Below are 16,879 nucleotides of genomic sequence, written 5' to 3' on the forward strand. Positions count from 1 at the left end.
GAAACTCATATACAAGGTAAAGCTCATTAGAAGCACTTTTAAAAGTATAGGTAGAATTATCAGAAATATCCGAGTTATTGTGATATACATCTTTGATATGTTCAATTCTCGGAATAATAGTATGCGTTTGATAGGTAAGAGTATACCTTCGTGGTAGTGCATCGTCTATTGTGTTTTGTTTACCTCGGTCTTTGGACTCCTGTAAATCGTGACTCTTAATTGATATGGCATAGTGATTAGGGCTTTCAGGTGGTAACCCGTCAGGAGGGTCACCTAGCACTATTCGATAACTCTTGGCGATGGAAGATGGTGTGGTCCAGTCTCGTGTTGCTTTTACTTTCTCATTATTTACATGGATTCTCTGTGCATGAACTATAAAGCATGTGGAGTTGTTCAAGTCATGTTTCGTCATTAAGATGACGTCACGACTAAGGCTTTCCTGGATGTAGCCTTTTTGTAACAAATCTAACTCTTTGGTTTCTTCGAGATTGTATATTTGACGAGGTATGATGCAACCTTGAATTAGATTGGTTTGGTGTTATTTTCCTCTTTTCGGTGGTAATTCGTTAGGTGGATCACCTAACACTTCTCGAAAATCCTGTAACAAAGATGAAAACACACTAGGCAAATACTTGTTAATGTTAGAAATCAAAACAATTGATTCCCTAGAGTGAACAAGGATGGAAGGTTGTTTGTAAAGAAGGTTCTCTCTCAATTCTTTTGTGCTCACACATAGATTTTGAGTCACTCTTTTCTTCTCACAATTAGGTTCACTTACCTCCCATGGGTCATTATTCTTTTGGTTTTTGAAACTAGTGACTTCTTTTTCTTTTGCCTCTTTCTCAACTTTTTCTTTTTTTGATTTCCCTACCTCCTCACAAATTTGATCTTTAGGGGCTGAAAGTGTGTCATTCTTTGCTGGTCGTTCTTTCTCATTGTCAGGTTTGTCATCTCTTGGCTTTTTTAGAGAAGATGGAGCAGAAGTTGAGGAAGGATTTGCATGATTACCTTGGTAAGAGGATGAAGTACCTTGGTAATGTTCTCGAAATCTCCTCTGGATTTGTGCTTCGATTGTCATTGCTTTCTTTAGTGTATCTTCAAGGTTTTCGTACCCATGGAGGTCAAGAAGATCAGTGATGTTTGAGTTCAAGCCGACGACGAATCTTCACACGGTGACCTCTTCTTTTTCGGTTATGTTAGCCCTATTGAGTAAGGACTGCATCTCCTTGTAGTAGTCTTCAACTGAACTTCTACCTTGTCGAAGTCGGTGTAGTCGTAGTTTAAATTCTCGTGTATAATGTGTCGGTAGAAATCGCTTCCTCATGATTTGTTTGAGGTCGGTCCAAGAAGTGATTGTTGGAATTTGAAAGTTCTGGATCTTTTTCCTTGTTTGCATCCACCAAGTTCGAGCATATCCTTCGAATTGCATGGTGATGAGGGGAACTTGTTTACCTTGGGGGTAGTCATGGTATGCGAAGATGAGATCAACTTTTTCTTCCCAATCGATGTACCTTTCCGGATCATTGTCTCCTTTGAAAGAAGGGATCATGAACTTTGGTTTTGCAAAGAGTTCGGGTGCTTGGAAACGTGGTTGTTCTCGCCTGGGTACCAAAAGTTCAATATTGTTTGGTCTTGGATTCTGGTTTGGTAGATCCAGTTGTGGTTCTTGTCGTTCTCTCACGGTATTGGTAAGTTCATCAAATCTTTCAACTTGAGTCGTGAGTCATGCAAGTGCTGCTAAGATAGCCGTAAGTGTATTGTTGTTATTGTCGCCCATCCTGAAATCATAACACTCGAAAAAAAAAATTTAAAAGTAAAATAAAGAAAATTCAACAAAGCAAGAAACCTCACAAGTCACTCCAAGAAAGTAACACAACAAGAGGCAAGTAAGCCAATCTTGTACTCTTTAAAACTCACTTTACCAAGTAGTCTTTCACAGTTCGTATCGAAGTTTGATTACTAGCAAAGGCGATAAGAAAAACCTAAAAGCTCTAAGAGGCCAAACAAATGTTAGACTCCAAGAGAACGAGAATGCAAAGAAGGAAGAAGTATGCAAACTCTTTAGTCCTACTAAAAAAGGAAGATAATGTGTTAGATAATGCAAAATAACAATAGCAAGGGAAAACAAAAGAACCTAAAGCACTAAGAGTCAAAGAAAAAGGGACTAAACCAGAAAACCTAGAAAACGCTGGATCAACTTGAGAAACGTTTTTGAGGAGGTTACCGGTGTCCAAAAATTCTAGAAAAATTCTTTAATGACTTTCGATGCGTCAAGAAACCACCTGTAAAATTTCAGAACCAAATACCTTCAGTAGTATCCAGTAGACTCTGTTGAACAGTGAGTCCTCAAACAATCTGTTTTTCTTGATCGCTTTTTTCGAAGTTGTTCTTTATCTCCAAAAATTCTGATATTTTGTGTGAATGATATCCAATATATGAAGTTTCAATCTGGAAATTTTCACCACAAAATTCCTCCTGTATAATTTTCAAGAAATTTGACAATATTCTAGACCGAATCTACTGATAAAACTTGAATGATGTATTTGAATACTCTAATGAACTCTGATTGAAGTGAATTTTGGAATGGAAATTAAAATTAAGATGGATATGATATCTGCAGAAAATTAGCCCTAAATACCTTCGTTTGCAATTTTTTTTTGAAATTTTGGCTTTTTTGTTTTTTTTGTTTTTTGAAAAATATAACAAACTAACAAGAAGTATTTGAATTTAAATAAAATTAAATAGCAATAACCTGAAACGATGAATCTTCTCTGAACTAGCTATGTTTGGGTACCTTGACGGTTTTGTGTGCAAGAACAAGCAAGATTGCTTGCTTCTTTCCAGAAGTCGGCCCAAATCTTATACCAATTGATAGGGAAGCGGTGGCGGGTTAATGAACGTTGCTCTTGTTGAAGAATCAAACCTAGAAAGCTCTAGACTCCATTAAGAACAAAGGGAACAAATAGGGGAAGGTGGCGGTAGCAAGTAGGGTTCTTAGAGTTTATTTTAAGTGTTGGAAACAAGGTAAGAAACAAGATTAAAACAAGATAGAGAAAAGATAAAGGAATTACAAATAAAATAAGATAACCAAGAAATCAAAAGATCTCCCTTATGAAGGTGAACGGTAAAGATGATTGATGGCGTGGATGGATATGTGGAAAATCGATGGATAATGTCCTATCGAGCCCTCCTAGTCGCAATGAAAAGGCAAACACGATAATATGGCTCTAACCAACCCTCCTAGTCATAATGAAAAGGCAAATTGGAGTGTGAAGATTAATCTCCCTCACAAGAACTTGAAAGAACTCCATGAGAAGAAGCTTCGAAGGCACAAGGCAATCAGCACATGCAAAAACGAACTCTCATTGTATTATTAATCAAAGAAATCTGAATTACAAAGTTGAATGAAGCCTCCTTTATATAGGGACTGAGTTCTAAAGGTCCTAGATAACTAATGAATAAAATAATAATAAACTAAACATGTTTTAACTATAATTCCTAAAAAAATATAATAATAACTAAAGATAATATTTTAACCCAAACTTAATTCCTAATAAAATAATAAATCTAATCCTAAAAGATAATGCATCATCCTATATTAATTTATATTACAAATAATCAATAAAAATATTGAAAATTCGTAATATTTACAAAATCCCGTATTAATTCCGTATAGGATTTTCTGCATGCACCGTCTTCAGTAAAATGGCTATATCTTGAGTTCCCGATATCGGATTGATGCGATTCAAGAACCTTTGGAAAGATAAGGAAAATAAGGTTGTATCTCCAGAAGACATGTCGACCAAATAATATCAGGATCCCATTCAAAAAGTCGTCGCAAGTCTGCTGCTGTTCTGATCTTCTTTTCCAAAGCTTGGACGAGTGGATCATTTGGAAGAGTTATTACTTCTTCCTTTGATGTGAACCTTGTGATGCATGTATCACACAAGTTGTGATCATTGAGGCTCCAAGTACATTACAACTATTGAAGAGATTTCAACAACCAATGGAATGTTTCATCATCAAGCAACCAGCACCCATTAAACATCCTCCATGGTTTGCTATTTCCATTCATCTTGTTTATTCAGTTTCTAACTTTTGTTTATTTTGAAGTGAAATGACTCATATCTATGGAGTTATTTTCACATGTGTTGAACAATTCGAAGAGATGAATCGAACACTATCCATCAGCTCAAAAGCTATCATTTGGAAAGGTACAAAGTTTAAAGGAGTGATCCAAAAGGCAAGTTCTATTCTAAAAGGACATCACGCTTCCAAAGAGGGATCTCAGTGTACTTGTGTCTTTTCAATCGAATGTGTTGTTTCAAGTAAAAAGGTAAGATTATTCACCCACAAAGGAGATGATTCCCTTGAAGAGTTGGAGATTCATCAAAGGGCACATGATGGTTCAAAGGAAAACATCCAAATATTATGTCCTTTCACTAAGGGTGACGAATTTCCAAATAGACATGATGATTTAAATCAGCACCAAGGAGTTATTATATTCACCAAAGGATATGTCTCTCCCGTTCAAAGGACATATGATGGTTCCCAAACATTATGTCCTCCCATAAAAGGATGTGAAGTTATCAGAATTGAAGCCAAGAGTTTCAACATTTCGTGTGCAACATCTATTGGAGGAAAACATAAGGATTCAATTCTTCTAATATCAAGAAGGTCTTCAATGAGAAACTACTTCGATTTGAGGACAAATCACCTAAAAGAAGGGGAGGATGATACGATCCAAACTAGCTCCAATTTTCTCCATGACTTAATCACACCATGGATGTTTTTCATTGCTGATTCTAAGGGAGTTATTTCTTACCCTATCTTATATTATATCATTTATACATTATATTCTATCATAAGCATGCATTCATATGTTAGTATAAGTTATCATATTATTATTTCCATCCTATGCTTAGTTGATCAAGTCTTTCATATCATTCAAATATATGTTATGATTACATATCATTTCTTAGGATATTATTATTACATGTTTCCATTTATCATTTATGCATACCATGTTATATGATATGCATACAACATATACCCATATCTTTATGATTGATACAATGTTATAAGTATGTTAGATTAATCTTACATCCATTTAAGCATGTTATTGTTTAATATTCGTTTTGCATTCATTTAAGCATGATTATCACATATACATCAAGCCAGCATAATTATCATTCATTTTATCAGCTCCTATGCATTCATTTTAGCACTTAGGCTTTATGCATTAGTTCATACATATTATAAGATGATATATTTAGCTCATGACCTTCAATCATAGGTCACATTACCATATTCATGCATGATAGCAAGGTATTTAGCTCATATCGGCTCAATGCCATGGACTTACCTTATTTCCTTGCATATGTAGGTACATTGGATCATGGAACATGTTGGGGTAGCTTGGTGGATTATTTGGACATCAATTGTAGCTCACAAATAGCTCACAAGGAACATGGTAGCTCGTGGGACACTAAGGAAAGCTCAATTCAGTTGGAGGAGCTCAAGGCTAGCTAAACTCAGCTAGTTGGACTATTTGGAGTTGAGTTGTCAAAAATGATATCAATGGTAGCTGAATATAGCTGAACATGCTGTTATAGAACATGCTGTTATGGAGCTCACAAGGACTCAGCTAGGAAGCTTGTTCACAAACAGCCCCATGCTTGCTAAGCTAGCTAGGAGGAGACACATGCACGCCCAAGATGGAGCACATGACCAGCCATCATTCCATGCACAAGGCTGCACCACAAGGCTCCCTAGATCACCCATGTACATTCAAGTAGGCTGCCATGTGCATCATTCAAGCATGTCCACTCCATGTGACATCAAATTGGCGCCAAAACACCAAGGGATGCTTCCTATTCGGCCAAAGACTCTTTCCTCTTCATTTTGGCGCCCAAATAACTTCCAAATGCATTCAAATCAACCTTAGGACCGAACCAACACATAACCATTTGGCCAAGAGCATGTATTTTCATTAAAGTCTTATTTTTTCATTAAAAATCATGTTATTTTAGGAAGGTACAAGGGCTGGCCGAACCAACATGTACCTATTCGGCCAAGTCCCATCAAAAACTATAAATAGGCCATTATATTTCATTTGTAATCAAACCATTTTGATTAATATAAGTGAGATTATTCTCTTCCTTAAGTCCTAGTGACTTTTATCGACTTATCAAGTATTTTTAATACTTGTAGCGTCAACCCCTTTCTTTCACCTTGATACTTCTGGTTCCTATCTCTTTATAGATAGTGGGTCAAACTACTTAATACCACCCCTTAAAGAAGCAATATAAAGTCTGGGTCTTTGCTCTCTATAGCATTGGTTCTTCTTTGAGACTTCTTTAAGACACTACCTCACAAACACCCCTTTGTTTCATACGCCATAACCATAGCCATATCAACCATCTTTCGCTTCCATCTCTCATTTCAAATAGCACTCCTATTCCCTCGTACGTTTACCACCCTTAACCCTCTCTTTTTGAGCCATTCACTTATGTAGGTTGTTTGCTTCATTCCTAGATCCACAATCAATTGTTAAGGCATCAGAAGAGCCTTACATCACTAAGTTTTCACCATTCGAGATTATTTATGGCTTTAACCCTTTAACTCCCATGGATTTGTTGCCATTACCTCAAGAACATGTTATGAACAAAGACGGAAAGTCTAAGGCAGACTATGTAAGAAAGTTGCATCAACAGGTTAAGGACAATCTAGAACGGAGGACTCAACAGTACGAGAAGCAAGCAAATAGAGGTCGTAAGCGAGTTTCCTTCGATGTCGGAGATTGGGTTTGGGTTCATTTTCGAAAAGAACGTTTTCCACCCCAACGACGTTCCAAGTTGTTACCACAAGGAGATGGTTCTTTTCAAGTATTGGAGAAAGTGAACGAAAACGCTTATAAGTTGGACTTGCCGTGATGTGATCCTGTCTAGCTCCAAATTTCTCCATGATTTGATCACACCATGGAGGTTATTCAAATCTGGTTCTAAGGGAGTTCTACCTTACTTTATCTTATATTTACTTATTTATGCACTATATATTATTATAAGCATACAATTTCATATTAGACTATGCTTGAATTATCATAACATGTGCATTCATTCATTATGTCCTATGGTTTGCATAATTGATTGATATTCATGCATGTAATCTATAGTTGTAATAATAATATTCATTCATTATCGTATGATGCATGAGTTATTATTATAACCTATAGTTCACATCTTTATAATATGCACATTCTTATTACTTTATAATAATTCATATACTTAGCTTATATTATGCTTTCTTTTGTAGGTGCATGTTCGGCCATATGATGGGAGCTGACTTAAAGCTAGCATTGGAGTCCAAGAGCTATGGAAACTTAACTAGGACAACTCCGGGACAGCTCAAGAACATTTTGGGACAAAGTTGCCAGCTGACCCCCGAGCTCATAGCTCACTTGAGCTGGACTTTTGAGCAAGCTAGAGATCTCATTTCAGCTGGAGAGTTGCACCGTCATCTTCACCACACAGAACACTTCAAATATGGTCTATGTCAATTTTTGTGGATTCGTACCTTTTCGCGAATAGTTGTCATTCCAAAAGGTCCCTTTTCACAAGGAGCTGACCTATGACTCATCTTCATGTAATTCATCTATGGCCAGCTCATCTTCAGCTCAAACACTTGTAAAGTAGCTCAAATGATGAAAGGTTACCTTCCACATAATGTGACCTTTCATGACAAGTTGCTGCACATTGAAGGCCATGACACCTAGATGCATGTTGGAAGCCAAGTCACGCCTAGTTGCTGCCATATTCATTCCATGGACTTCAAGACACCATCCTATGGTTGTAACATCACCAAAGCCTTGCAAGAAGACCCATGTGCGTTCAAGTAGGCTGCCATGTGCATCATTCAAGCATGTGCACTCCATGTGACATCAAATTGGCGCCAAAACCCCAAGGGATGCTTCCTATTCGGCCAAAGACTCTTTCCTCTTCATTTTGGCGCCCAAATAACTTCCAAATGCATTCAAATCAACCTTAGGGCCGAACCAACACATAACCATTCGGCCAAGAGCATGTATCTTCATTTAAATCATGTATTTTCATCAAAAATCATGTATTTTCAAAGGGATTTCAACCGTGGCCGAGCCATCAAGTATCTATTCGGCCTAAACCCTTTGAAAACTATAAATAGGCTATTGCATTTCATTTGTAACAGAACCCTTTGATATTAAAAATCCTTTGTGAGATTATTCTCTCTTCAAGTTCTTTTTAGAACTATATCGATTAAGCAAGCCTTTTCTAAAGCTTGTGGCGTCATTCCCTCATTGATACTTCTGGTTCCTAGTTTAAATAACTAGTGGGTCAAAGTCCTTTCATACCATCCCTTATAGAACTTATAAGAAACGGGTCTTTGCTCCTTTATAGCATTGGTTCCTTCTTAGTTTTATAAGATACAATCTGTCCAACACCATCTTCCATCTCTATTATCACGCCTATATCATCACCATAGTCCATCACCATTATCACGCCTTTATCATCACTATAGTCCATCACTATTATCACGCCTTTATCATCACTATAGTCCATCTCCATTATCACGCCTATATCATCACCATATTCCACCACCATTATCACGCCTATATTATCACCAACTTATAAATTTCCATTTCTTCATCTTTGAATTATCCTTCATCCTCAACAAGGCATTCGTCCATCATCATCATTGGAGGCCGAATCCATCATCACTTGAAGGATCATTCTACAACACTTCCGCAACCCTTCTTTGATAACTATTATATCCATTTCAATTCTTTCCATTTCTATTTCATTTCTTAATTATTATATTACTTAATCAATTCTTCTTCTTTTGTGCAGATTACTTTCAATTCAAGGTGTAGCATTTGGTGTCTCTCCTAGATCGGGAAATAACAAGGTTGCCATCTTCTCCATTATTGAAGAAGCCTGGTCAGCCTTACATCAAGCGGTAATCAGAGCTTTGGTGGATTGACATTCAAAGTGCTACAACAAAAAGCAACGAGAAAAAAGAAAAGAAAAAGAAAAGAAAAGACTCCTACAACAAATTTGGAGTGCAAAAGAAAGAAAAGAAAAAGAAGAATAAAAAAAAGTAAAGAAAAAGTGAAGCAAATCTGCAAATACCCTCAAAGAGAAGCACAATACAATCTGCCCCAACATCAAACTTGAAGGAGGTATCCTTGTTGTTTCTTGTGAAGGAAGATAGTAAGTGTTGCAACTTGAGTTGTAAGTTATCTTCACTTTCTTACTATTTTATTTCCTTTTCTTTCATATTTTCTTATTTCATTACTTTATCCTTTTCTTAACCTTTTCTATCCTACCTTTACCATAACCATTTCTATACCCTAACCATATTGTTTTAAACCAACGCATAAACTAAGAAACTTGCTCAATCTTGAGTTAGTTCTTTAAAGGACCCACAAGAGAGAATTGAGCAGTAAAAGGCAAACGAGAGGGTGAGATCAGAAGGGGGATAAAAAAAAGCCAAGAACATATCCCCGAGTGCAAACACGAGTGTGAGTGGAATCTGAACTTTCTTTGGAGTGACCAAGTGAGGCTTTGTGAGTGCGCTGGTAAGGTTTAATTTTTTTTTCTACTAACAATGCCTTGTGATCTTCCATCTTTCCAAACATTAGAGGACGAACAACAAAGAACAAACACATTTCACACTCGTTGCCATGTAGATGGTAAAGTGTGTCTTGTAGCTATTGACGGAAGAAGTTGTACAAACATTGCAAGCACATACACGGTGAACAAATTGGGGCTTTCAACGATTAAACATTCCAGCCCATATGAATTGCAATGGTTTAATGACGAGGAAGAGTTGATGGTCACTGAACAAGTACTTGTGCCATTCTCAATTGGAAGGTACAAAGACGAGATTCTATGTGACGTGGTGCCTATGAATACGAGTCATTTGCTGTTTGGACGACCATGGCTATTTGACAAACGGGCTGTCCATGATGGATTCTCAAATCGATACTTAATCATCCACAATGAAAGAAAATTCATTTTGACTCCATTATCTCCTAGCCGAGTGAGTGAAGATCAAACTCATTTGAAAATGAGAATTGAAGCAATGAACAAGCAACTTAAAGATAATATAACTGAAGGAGAACGTTTGGAGGAAGAATCAAATGAAGAAAAGCTTTTTGAAGTTGAACAAAAGAGAGCGGATGTAGAAAACGTTGGAGTTGAAAATGAGAAGAATGATTTTGGAGAAAAAGAGGAGAGTGAATAACAAATTTTATCTAACCTTTCTTCCCCTATCATTCCTTTTGTTTTCCAGGACCATTTAAGGGACATATCTTTTCAAGGAGATGAATCAAGAATCATGGCTGTTGGAGGACTAAAAGATGTGACTTTTGGTGATCCACAAAACATGTCTCTTGATATTTCAAAGGAAGTGTCACTTGAAATACCTAGAGTAGCAGCCGTTGACATTCCAAGTACATTGCCAATTATGAAAAGAATTCAGCAACCAACTCCCATTAAACATCCACCCTGGTTTGATATGTCTATTCATCTTGTCAATAGTTTTTCATTTACTTATTTTGATTCATTTTGCAGCAATTCAATTCATGTCTGTGGCATTATCTTATCAATTTGTGATGACAAGGATGATTCAAAAGACACAATTTGTCAAGGGAAAGAGCCAAGAGACGTGAATCATAAAGGCTTAATGGATGTGACCCTTCAAGAGCATAAAATCGTGAATTTTCATGATCCAATGGACATGACTTTTGGGATGCCAAGGGACATGATCATTCAAAGCAACATGTCTTCAACAGACATGATTTTTAACCAACCATCAAACACCAACAGGAAGTACAATTTTCCTTTATTTGTATTTAATCGGGTTTTTACTTATGAGAGTTATATTTCTTTTCAGGTCATGTACATTCAAAGCACTTATTCAAAGGACATGACTTATGAAAAGAAACATTTCATAAAGATCCCCGTTGCATATACCGGATGGGAGGACACTAAGGAGAAGTCACATTTCGATTTGAGGACAAATCGCTCAAAAGAAGGGGAGGATGATGTGATCCTGTCTAGCTCTAAATTTCTCCATGATTTGATCACACCATGAAGGTTATTCAAATCTGGTTCTAAGGGAGTTCTACCTTACTTTATCTTATATTTACTTATTTATGCACTATATATTATTATAAGCATACAATTTCATATTAGACTATGCTTGAATTATCATAACATGTGCATTCATTCATTATGCCCTATGGTTTGCATCATTGATTGATATTCATGCATATAATCTATAGTTGTAATAATAATATTCATTCATTATCGTATGATGCATGAGTTATTATTATAACCTATAGTTCACATCTTTATAATATGCACATTCTTATTACTTTATAATAATTCATATACTTAGCTTATATTATGCTTTCTTTTGTAGGTGCATGTTCGGCCATATGATGGGAGCTGACTTAAAGCTAGCATTGGAGTCCAAGAGCTATGGAAACTTAACTAGGACAACTCCGGGACAACTGAAGAACATTTTGGGACAAAGTTGCTAGCTGACCCCCGAGCTCATAGCTCACTTGAGCTGGACTTTTGAGCTAGCTAGAGACCTCATTTCAGCTGGAGAGTTGCACCTTCATCTTCACCACACAGAACACTTCAAATATGGTATATGTAAATTTTTGTGGATTCGTACCTTTTCGCGAATAGTTGTCATTCCAAAAGGTGCCTTTTCACAAGGAGTTGACCTATGACTCATCTTCATGTAATTCATCTATGGCCAGCTCATCTTCAGCTCAAACACTTGTAAAGTAGCTCAAATGATGAAAGGTTACCTTCCACATAATGTGACCTTTCATGACAAGTTGTTGCACATTGAAGGCCATGACACCTAGATGCATGTTGGAAGCCAAGTCACGCCTAGTTGCTGCCATATTCATTCCATGGACTTCAAGACACCATCCTATGGTTGTAACATCACCAAAGCCTTGCAAGAAGACCCATGTGCGTTCAAGTAGGCTTTCATGTGCATCATTCAAGCATGTGCACTCCATGTGACATCAAATTGGTGCCAAAACACCAAGGGATGCTTCCTATTCGACCAAAGACTCTTTCCTCTTCATTTTGGCGCCCAAATAACTTCCAAATGCATTCAAATCAACCTTAGGGCCGAACCAACACATAACCATTCGGCCAAGAGCATGTATCTTCATTTAAATCATGTATTTTCATCAAAAATCATGTATTTTCAAAGGGATTTCAACCTTGGCCGAACCATCAAGTATCTATTCGGCCTAAACCCTTTGAAAACTATAAATAGGCTATTGCATTTCATTTGTAACAGAACCCTTTGATATTAAAAATCCTTTGTGAGATTATTCTCTCTTCAAGTTCTTTTTAGAACTATATCGATTAAGCAAGCCTTTTCTAAAGCTTGTGGCGTCATTCCCTCATTGATACTTCTGGTTCCTAGTTTAAATAACTAGTGGGTCAAAGTCCTTTCATACCATCCCTTATAGAACTTATAAGAAACGGGTCTTTGCTCCTTTATAGCATTGGTTCCTTCTTAGTTTTATAAGATACAATCTGTCCAACACCATCTTCCATCTCCATTATCACGCCTATATCATCACCATAGTCCATCACCATTATCACGCCTTTATCATCACTATAGTCCATCACCATTATCACGCCTTTATCATCACTATAGTCCATCTCCATTATCACGCCTATATCATCACCATATTCCACCACCATTATCACGCCTATATTATCACCAACTTATAAATTTCCATTTCTTCATCTTTGAATTATCCTTCATCCTCAACAAGGCATTCGTCCATCATCATCATTGGAGGCCGAATCCATCATCACTTGAAGGATCATTCTACAACACTTCCAGGATCATTCTACAACACTTCCGCAACCCTTCTTTGATAACTATTATATCCATTTCAATTCTTTCCATTTCTATTTCATTTTTTAATTATCATATTACTTAATCAATTCTTCTTCTTTTGTGCAGATTACTTTCAATTCAAGGTGTAGCATTTGGTGTCTCTCCTAGATCGGGAAATAACAAGGTTGCCATCTTCTCCATTATTGAAGAAGCCTGGTCAGCCTTACATCTTGCCGGGTGAATTCAATGTAAGTGCTACATTTAACGTTTCTGATTTATCCCCTTATGATGTTTCTGCAGATTTGAGGACAAATTTTTTTCAAGAAGGGGAGGATGATGTGAGCACGTCTATGTCAACAAAGGAAATTGATCTAGAGGTCTTACCAATAGGACCTATCACACGTTCTAAGGCAAAACAATTCAGGGAAGTTCTTTCTCTTAAGTGTTTGCAAGTTACTAAATCAATTCATAATGGTTATGCCTTAGAAACGAAGCTTCTTAATATGTTACATACTGATGTGTAGCGCCACCTTAGTTATGCTAAGGAAACATATGCATTTCATTAACATATCATGTTAGCATATTTGAATTCATTTGTTTTGTTAATTTCACGTGCATTCACATTCATAACAGCATGTCTATCATTTGTTTTTTTAATTCACGTGCACTCACATTCACATAACAGCAAATTTATCATTTGTTTTGTTAATTTACGTGCACTCACATTCACATAACAGCATGTTTTTCATTTAATTATAATTATCACTCATGTGCACTCATTTGAGTTTTAGGATTTAAATATTTCTAGTTATTATATAATGCATTCATGGCTCAATATGGAACACACATGCACGGCAGTAAGGGTAGTGAATCATTCCAGCACATTTCATTTAATTACTTGTTTATCATCTTCTTAGCACAAGTAGGCACGTCAAAACAACATGGTACATGTTGTTGGAGCATTATAAAGAAGCACACCAATCAGTAGAGCATGGGACACGATGATATCAATCTGTTCAAGTATTTTTGGAGGCTGACGCACATGCTGGACAATTTTTGAGCACTTGGAAAACACACAGCTCACAAAACATGGAAACAAAGTTTATGGGAACATGGTACACGTATATAACAGCTTGGATAAGCATTATAAAGACATATCCACTTCTTTACAGCATGAAACACGTTGGGAGACATAAAACAGCAAGTGAAGAACACAAAACAGCTTTTCCAGATTCTCTAGAACACTTAAACTGCTGCACATGGCCAGCACACATTCTGTACACAAGCAATCACTACCAGATTTTCTAAGGACACCCATGTGAAGCCATATGGCCAGCAAATCACGTGAAGGAGTGTAACTCACCATTTGGAACAAAACAACACCCATGTTGATGCAAGCACGTTTTCAACTATAAATGGAGTACTCTTGAACATCCTTTTAATGCATTTACTTTATAATATCCTTATAATATTTACTATTATATTACATATCATGCTAAGGATATTAGTTATGAAGTTAAAGAATAACTTAGTATGAATACATCTTAGACATTGTTATTTTAATATGTTAAGCATGTTAGGATAGCTATATAATTATATTATGCATGATTATAACATATACATCAAGGCAGCATACTTATAATGCATTTCATTAGTTCATTTGCATTCATATTAGCTCTTAGGCTTTATACCTTACCTTACACATATTAGGAGATGATATAATTAGCTCATGACATTCAAACTTAGCTCACATTACCATAATCAAACATGGCAGCAAGGTAATTAGCTCATATTAGATCAATACCATGGAATTACCTTGTTTACTTGATGTAGGTACATTGGAGCATAATGAACGTTGAGGTAGCTTGGTGAATGATTTGGACGTCATATGCAGCTCACAAACAGCTTACAAAGTAAAAGGCAGCTCATGGAACACTAAAGGAAGCTCGATTCAGCTGGAGGAGCTTAAGGCTAGCTAAACTTAGCTAGTTGGACTATTTGGAGCTGAGTTGCCAAAAGTGATGTCAAAGGTAGCTGACTGTAGATGAACATAATGTTAAGGAGCTCACAAGGACTTAGCTAGGAAGCTTGTTCACAAATAGCCCATGTTTGCTAGCTAGCTCCACAACTCAAGCTAGCTTGGAGGAGACACATGCACGCCCAAGAGAGAGAACATGACCAGCCATCATCCCATGCACAAGGCTACACCACAAGGCTCCCTAGAACACCCATGTGCGTGCCATATGACCAGACCCCATGTACCGTGCATATGATCTCATTTAGGCGCCAAGATGAAAAGCCATTTAACCATTCGGCCAAGCATCATCTCCTCTCCCATTTGGCGCCAATTTGAAGGGATACAAGTGTTATTTGGCCAAGGATCATTTCCCTCCATCAAGGGCCGAACCATCATCTCTTTTAGCATTTAAATTATGTCTTTATAGGGAGATACATGGGCTAGCCAAACCATTATGTCTCTATTCGGCCATGCCCTCCATTTCCTATAAATAGGAAAACATTCATCATTTGTAATCAGACCATTTTTATTAATCAAAGTGAGATTATTCTCTTCCTTAAGTCCTGGTGACTTTTTATTGACTTATCAAGTATAATTTATACTTGTGGCATCAACCCTCTTCTTTCATCTTGATGTTTATGGTTCCTAGTTCATATAACTAGTGGGTCAAAGTACTTAACACCTCCCCTTGAAGAAACAATATAAAGATTGGGTCTTTGCTCTCTATAGCATTGGTTCTTCTTTGAGCGTTCTTCAAGATACTATCCTCACAACCATCCTTTTGTTTCATCGCCATAACCATAACCATTTTAATCATCTTCCACTTCCATCTCTCATTTATTAAATAGCCTACCTATTAAACCATACACTTACCACCCTTATCCATTCTGTTTTGAGCCATTCACTTCTGTAGGTTGTTTTGCTTCCTTCCTAGATCCACAATCAAACGAGAAGGTAGAATTACCTTACATCAAGCGGTAATTAGAGCTTTGGTCGAAGAAGCAATGTGCAACAAAAACAAAAATACAAAAAGAAGAAGTGCAAAGTGAAGTGCAAAGTTAAAGAAAGCAAGAAAAAATCAGAAAAGAAGCACTCAAAAAGAAGAAATTGAAAGCACTCAAAAAAAAAAAAGTTGGAAGCACTCATCAACAATTCTTATCACCAAGCCATTCAAGTAAGCCTTTAAATTTGATTGTGGTGATAGAAGGTTGTAAAGTGACTTGTGTAAGTAACCCCTTTATTCTCTTCTTTCTATTGTTTCTAAGCCACCCTTTCAATTATATTTTGCTTTCCATTCCTACTAACCCATTTGCAGCCAACGCCAAACAAGTAAAATTTACTCGATATAGTCTTGAGTAAAAGTTTTCTAGAACTTGAGACAAGAGAATTGAGAGGAAAAAGGCTGGAGCATGTGTAAGATCAGAAGAGGACATGTAAAAGCCATTAAAGTCCTAGAGTGCAAACACGAGCGGATTGAGTGACATCAAATTTTCTTGGAGTGATTCGTGAGGCTTTGTGAGAGTATATTCTGGTAAGGTCTTTTACACATCTTATTCTTTTCTTATTTCATTAACCATGTCTCGGAGTTCAAGACGATCCCCAGAAAGAGAAGCCCATAACTTACAGACACAAGCTATTATGCACGAAATGGCAAGATTGTTGAAATTAGAATTGGAGCCTTTGCAAGATTGTGTGGATCAATTAGAAGCATCTTTAGGCAACCGGAGAGTAAACTGCCCTAGAATAGAAGAAGACTTAGAAGAGGAAGATGCTGAAGTAACATCAGTAGCAAGGAGAGATGTTCATTGAAATCAAAATGACAACTTCAGCAACATCAAAGTGACTATTCCTCCATTTCAAGGACGAACTGATCCAGAAGCCTATCTGGATTGGGTAATCAAAATTGAACACATTTTTGAATGCCAAAACTATACA

The sequence above is a fragment of the Hibiscus syriacus genome, unplaced genomic scaffold, assembly GCF_006381635.1.
Source record: "Hibiscus syriacus cultivar Baekdansim isolate YM2019G1 unplaced genomic scaffold, ASM638163v2 tig00110610_pilon, whole genome shotgun sequence".
In the NCBI taxonomy this organism is placed as follows: Eukaryota; Viridiplantae; Streptophyta; class Magnoliopsida; order Malvales; family Malvaceae; genus Hibiscus; species Hibiscus syriacus.